Source organism: Hylobates moloch, unplaced genomic scaffold (assembly GCF_009828535.3).
Source record: "Hylobates moloch isolate HMO894 unplaced genomic scaffold, HMol_V3 SCAFFOLD_21, whole genome shotgun sequence".
Lineage (NCBI taxonomy): Eukaryota > Metazoa > Chordata > Mammalia > Primates > Hylobatidae > Hylobates > Hylobates moloch.
Genome location: NW_026652296.1, coordinates 10,617,941 through 10,623,940, shown reverse-complemented (window position 1 = coordinate 10,623,940; position 6,000 = coordinate 10,617,941).

Sequence of the window (6,000 nt, the reverse complement as noted above, 5' to 3'; positions counted from 1 at the left end):
TCTTCAAGATCTTGCTTTCAATTCTTTTGGGTATATACCCAGAAGTGGAACTGGTGGATCATATGGTAATTTCTGTGTTTAATTTGTTGAAGAACTGACATACTGTTTTCCACATTGGCTGTTCCATTTTTAAATTTTATTTATTTATTGCTTGTTTGTTTATTTTTTTGAGATGGAGTTTTGCTCTTGTTGCCCAGGCTGGAGTGCAGTGGTGTGATCTTGGCTTACTGCAACCTCCGCCTCCCAGGTTCAAGCCATTCTCCTGCCTCAGCTACCCAAGTAGCTGGGATTACAGGTGTGCGCCACCATGCCCAGCTAATTTTTGTATTTTAGTAGAGACAAGGTTTCACCATGTTGGCCAGGCTGGTCTTGAACTCCTGACCTCAAGTGATCCACCTGCCTCAGCCTCCCAAAGTGCTAGGATTATAGGCGTGAGCCACCATGTATGGCCTGGCTGTTCCATTTTATATTTCAACAGTGCACAAGGGTTCCAATTTCTCTACATCATCACCAGCTCTTATTATTATTATTATTATTATTATTATTATTATTATTTTGGAGATGGAGTTTTGCTCTGTCACCCAGGCTGGAGTGCAGTGGTGCTATCTTGGTTCACTGCAACATCTGTCTCCCAGGTTCAAGCGAATCTCCTGCCTCAGCCTCCCGAGTAGCTGGGACTACAGGTGAGTGCCACCACGCCCGGCTGAATTTTTGTATTTTTAGCAGAGGTGGGGTTTCACCTTGTTGGCCAGGCTGGTCTTGAACTCCTGACCTCAGGTGATCCGCCCACCTTAGCCTCCCAAAGTGCTGGGATTACAGGCAGGAGCCACCAAGTCTGGCCTGTTTTGTAGTTTTCATTGTACAAGTTTTTCACTTTTTGGATTAATTCGTAAGGATTTTCTTCTTTTTGATACTATTGTAAATGAAATTGTTTTTATAATCTTTGTTTCAGATCACTCACTGTCAGTGTAGAGAAAAGTAACTGATTTTTGTGTGCTGTCTTTGTATCTTGCTACTTTGCTGCATTCATTTATTAATTCTAACAGTTTTTTCTTAGTTTGTGAAATCTTTAGGGTTTCTACATATAAAATCATATCATTGGAGAGCAGAGATTATTTTACTTCTTCCTTTCAGTTTAGATGCCTTTGATTTCTTTTTCATTCCTAATTGCTCTGGCTATAACTACCAGTACTATGTTGACTAGAAGTCAACATAGGGTTTTTTTTTTTTTTTTGAGACAGGATCTCACTCTGTCACCCAGGCTGGAGTGCAGCAGTGCGATCTCAGCTCACTGCAACCTCTGCCTCCCGGGTTCAAGCGATCCACCCAGCCTCCCAAGTAGCTGGGACGACAGGCACCTGCCACCACGCTTGGTTAATTTTTTTTTGTAGAGATGAGGTTTCGCCATGTTGCCCAGGCTGGTCTCGAACTCTTGAGCTCAAGTGGTCTGCCCACCTTGGCTTCCCAAAGTGCTGGGATTACAGGCATGTGCCACCGTGTCCAGCCTTGGTCAGCCATTTTGGACCATGAGATGAAAACTGCCAGTTGTCTTCAACAGGAAAAAGAGCACAAGATAGAAAAAGACTGGGTTCCTGACACTGTAAAGCAACCATGCAGCTCTGGATCACTTTCATTCAGATTAATATGAGAGAGGAAAACAAACTATTTTTTTGACTGGGAGGCAGTTGTTATTTGAACCTTTCTAACAGCATGGAGCCTGTATCCCACCATTGCAGTTTGTCTAATGAATACATGGATGATTGAATAACCAAAGAAGCAGTCAGATCCAGGCCCCCATACAGATTCATGCACAAAGACTCTGCCTTAGCCTAGGTGGGAGCAATGACCAGGTGCAGTAGAAATATTCATGGCTGGAGGCTAGTTCTTTCTGATACAGGGTCTCACTCTGTTGCCCAGGCTGGAGTGCAGTGGTGTGATCACAGCTCACTGCAGCCTTGACCTCTTGGGCTCCAGCAGTCCTCTCACCTCAGCCTCCTGAGTAGCTGGAACTACAGATGTGTGCCACCACACCTGGAGATATATATATATGTATTTTTATAGAGACATCTCACTATGTTGCCCAGGCTGATCTCAAACTCCAGGACTCAAGTGATCTGCCCACCTTGGTCTCCAAAAGTGCTAGGATTGCAGGCGTGTACCACCGTGCCTGGCTGATTTTTTTTCTGTATCTTTTTTAGAGACAAGGTCTCACTCTACCAGGCTGGTCTCGAACTCTTAGGCTCAAGTGATTTGCCCACTTGGCCTTCCAAAGTGCTGGGATTACAGGTGTAAGCCACCGCGCCTGGCCCAGAGGAGCTAGTGCTACTACTTCTAAATCTGGCCTTTCCACTACCTAGCTGTGTGCCCCTGAGTCACCCATGTGCCCTCTCTGGGTCTCACATTTCTCAGGTGTAAACCAGGCTTAGCAAATCTTTAAATCTATGCAATTTAAAGATTATTTTTGCTCTTTTGCAATTGCATTTCTAAGAATCCATTCCCAGGGAAATTCTCACCGCATAGCACATGAACACAGGTGCCAGGATGCAGCTGCGCCTTACTTTGTGGAGCAAAAACTTGGAAATAGCCTTAAAAGTGATTAAGTAAATGAGAGTATATCTGTGCTCCGGAGTGCAAGACCACGGACTATGGCTTTCTGGATTCTCTGGTGACACCTGCTGGCACAAAAGGATACTGCAGCCCAGCTTGGCTACGTATTGGGAATTTCTAGAATAAGAGAGGTTTGGGGCAATGGTGTGAGGGTGGTTTGGGAAGGCACAAAGCAGGGAGATACTTGGAAGGAAGGTCAAGGCAAGGAGGTGGCCTGGGTGTGGAGGTTGCAAGCATAGACTTGGGTTCAAATTCCAGCTTCACTATTTACTAGCTGGGTGAGCCTGGGTGGATTTGGGACTTTCTCTGAGCCTCACTTTCTTCTTTTGTAAAATAAGGATCCTGGGCCAGATGCGGTGGCTCATGCCTGTAATCTGAGAACTTTGGGAGGCTGAGGCGGGCAGATCACAAGGTCAAGAGTTCGAGACCAGCCTGGCCAACATGGTGAAACCCCGTCTCTACTAAGAATACAAAAATTAGCTGGGTGTGGTGGTGTGTGCCTGTAATCCCAGCTACTCGGGAGGCTGAGGCAGGAGAATCACTTGAACCTGGGAGGCAGAGGTTGTAGTGAGCTGAGATCATGCTACTGCACTCCAGCCTGGGTGACAGAGCAAGACTCCGTCTCAAAAAAAATAAAATAAAATAAGGATCCTAAGGCCCATGTTACAGATTATTGGTGAGGGCTGGGTGAAAGAATTAATTTATTTAATAATTTATTGAAACAACATTGAGCACCTAAGATGTCAGTGACTGACAATCTCATCTAGGTGCCAGGGATACAGCAGGGGATAAGGCCTGGGTCCTGCCCTCCTGGGGCTTACAGTCTAGTGCAGAGAACACAATAAACCAATAGGCATGCATGTGATATAATTTCAGGTATTATTTTTATTTATTTATTTATTTTTGAGACAGAGTCTCACTCTGTCACCCAGGTTGGAGTGCAGTGGTGTCATCTCAGTCACTGCAGCCTCCACCTCCTGGGTTCCAGCGATTCTCATGCCTCGGCCTGCCAAGTAGCTGAGACTACAGGTACACACCACCACGTCGGCTAATTTTTGTATTTTAGTAGAGATGGGGTTTTGCCATGTTGCCCAGGCTGGTCTCGAACTCTTGGCCTCAAGTAATTCACCCACCTCGGCCTCCCAAAGTGCTGGGATTACAGGCTTGAGCCTCCGTACCCAGCCTAATTTCAGGTATTGATGACAATACAAAGGAAAATAAAGCAGGAGGCGTGTTGGTGTGGGTGGAGGCATTGTTATAAGCGGGGTGCCTGGGGAGGGCATCTCTCAGGAGGCTTGAGCAGAGCCAGAGGAGACGGTCCTGTGTGTGTATGGAATGCATAAGAAATGCTAATGGAAGAGCTTCACACGTAGGAAAGGGCCAGTAAATGGTGGGTCATCATCTTATTACACACAGCAGAAGGAGCGAAAGGAAGGGAGGGATTGGAATCGGTTTCCCAGGGTCTGTGGCAGTCACAGAGAGTGACAGAAGATTCCCTGGGCTGGCAGGTGGAGCAGCAGCCCTGCTCATGGTGTGGGGGGTGGGGAGCCCTGGATCTGAGGAGAACAAGCTCTGGGTGGCCTTGGGTGAGCCACTGTCTGGGCCTCAGTTTCCTCATTTGGAAAACAGGGCCGATAATGCCCACCTTGTGAAATTGGGGGGTGTCACGGGCTGAATGATGGCCCCCTCCAAATCATTATGTTGAGATTCTAACCCCCAGTACCTCAGAATGTTACTGTATTTGGAAATAAGGCCTTTAAAGGGGTAATTAAGTGGCCAGGCACAGTGGCTCACGCCTGTAATCCCAGCACTTTGGGAGGTTGAGGCGGGCAGATTACTTGAGGTCAGGAATTCGAGACCAGCCTGACCAACATGGTGAAACCCTATCTCTATGAAAAATACAAAAATTAGCTGGGCATGGTGGTGAACATCTGTAATCCTAGCTACCCGGGAGGCTGAGGCAGGAGAATTGCTGGAACCCGGGAGGCGGGAGTTGCATGCAGTGAGCCGAGATCGCGCCACTGCACTCCAGCCTGGGTCACAGACTGAAGCTCCCTCTTGAAAAAAAAAATGGTAATTAAGTAAAAATGAGGTCATTAGGGTGGACCCTAATCCAATATAATCGTTGTCTTCATAGGAAGGGAAATTTGGACACAGACGCAGAGGGAGGGCCATGTGAGCCCAGAGCAGGAAGGCGGCCATCTACAAGCCCCGGAGCGAGGCTGCGGGAGAAGCCAGCCCGGCTCACACCTTCCAACAATCGCTGTTGTTTAAACCACACAGTCTGCAGTCCTCTGTTACAGTGAGCCCTGCAAACTGAGATGGGGTTGACGTGGGAATACAGCTGGGCACACAGGAGGCCCTCAGTGGAGGCTGGTTTCTTTGGCCCAGTGCTACATGGAGCCCGTCCACTGGCTGAGCTGGGGGCCTGATTGTGGCCACTCAACGTCTCTGTAAAGCTCAGGGTCTGCCTTGAGATCCTGCACTTACCATGGAGTGGCCCTGCCTTGGGGACCCATCTCACCTCACTTCTGCCCTCCTTTCTGGTTCATGACTCAGCCATCCATAACCTCCCGTGGTAGTGCTGTGGCCACTCTGTAAACGACAGCACCCCTGGTGTCTCACTGGGGGCCAGTCTGGAAGAGGGAGACCACCCCAGGCATTTCAGACGGAAGGGATGGAATACAGGCATTGCTTACAAAGAGGACGGATGAGCCGAGATGCAGAAAGGCCAGGTGAGGCATTGGCCACAGCTGGAGGCGCTCCACCCTAGGCCAGCGGGACAGAAGGAAGCTGGGTCCGAGAAGCCAGGGCTGGAGCCACAGTGGGGGCTGCCTGGTAGGAGCTGACCAGGGAGGGAGGGTCTGTCGGGCGGGGGCGGGGGCTCTTTGCCTTCCGATCCAAGCCCCGCCCTCTGCAGCTCTGCTCTGTGTATCCCAGAGCTGACCCTGCGGCGCCTTTCCCAGGCTCGCGTCCGGTCAGTTCCTATTGGCCAACGGGAGGCCCCGGTCAGGGAGCGCCCCGAGACAGGCCCCTGTGCCTCCAGCTTTGCGGAGTGACGCAGGCCCTGGGCTACAGCAACCTTACCAGCCCCTCCAGCTTAGAGGTGGCAGTGGCTCTCTGCGGCTGCGATTTCTTTCTCGGAGCGTCCTCCCTATCCCGTTCGGCCTCTGCCTCCACCGTCGTCTCTGTAACCCGTTCCCTGTGGGAGAGGTCCCTGTTGCGGCGTTCAGGGGTTTCAGTTTTCTGGCTGAACAGTGATAACCGCGAGGGAAGGCGCTGACGGCAAGGTGGCAGGTGACCAGCCCAGCAGGCCGCCCAGCCCTTCCCTTCCTACAGACGGAAGCACTGAGGCCTGCGGAGGGGAGAGGCAGGTGGGTGTGGGGGATCGGG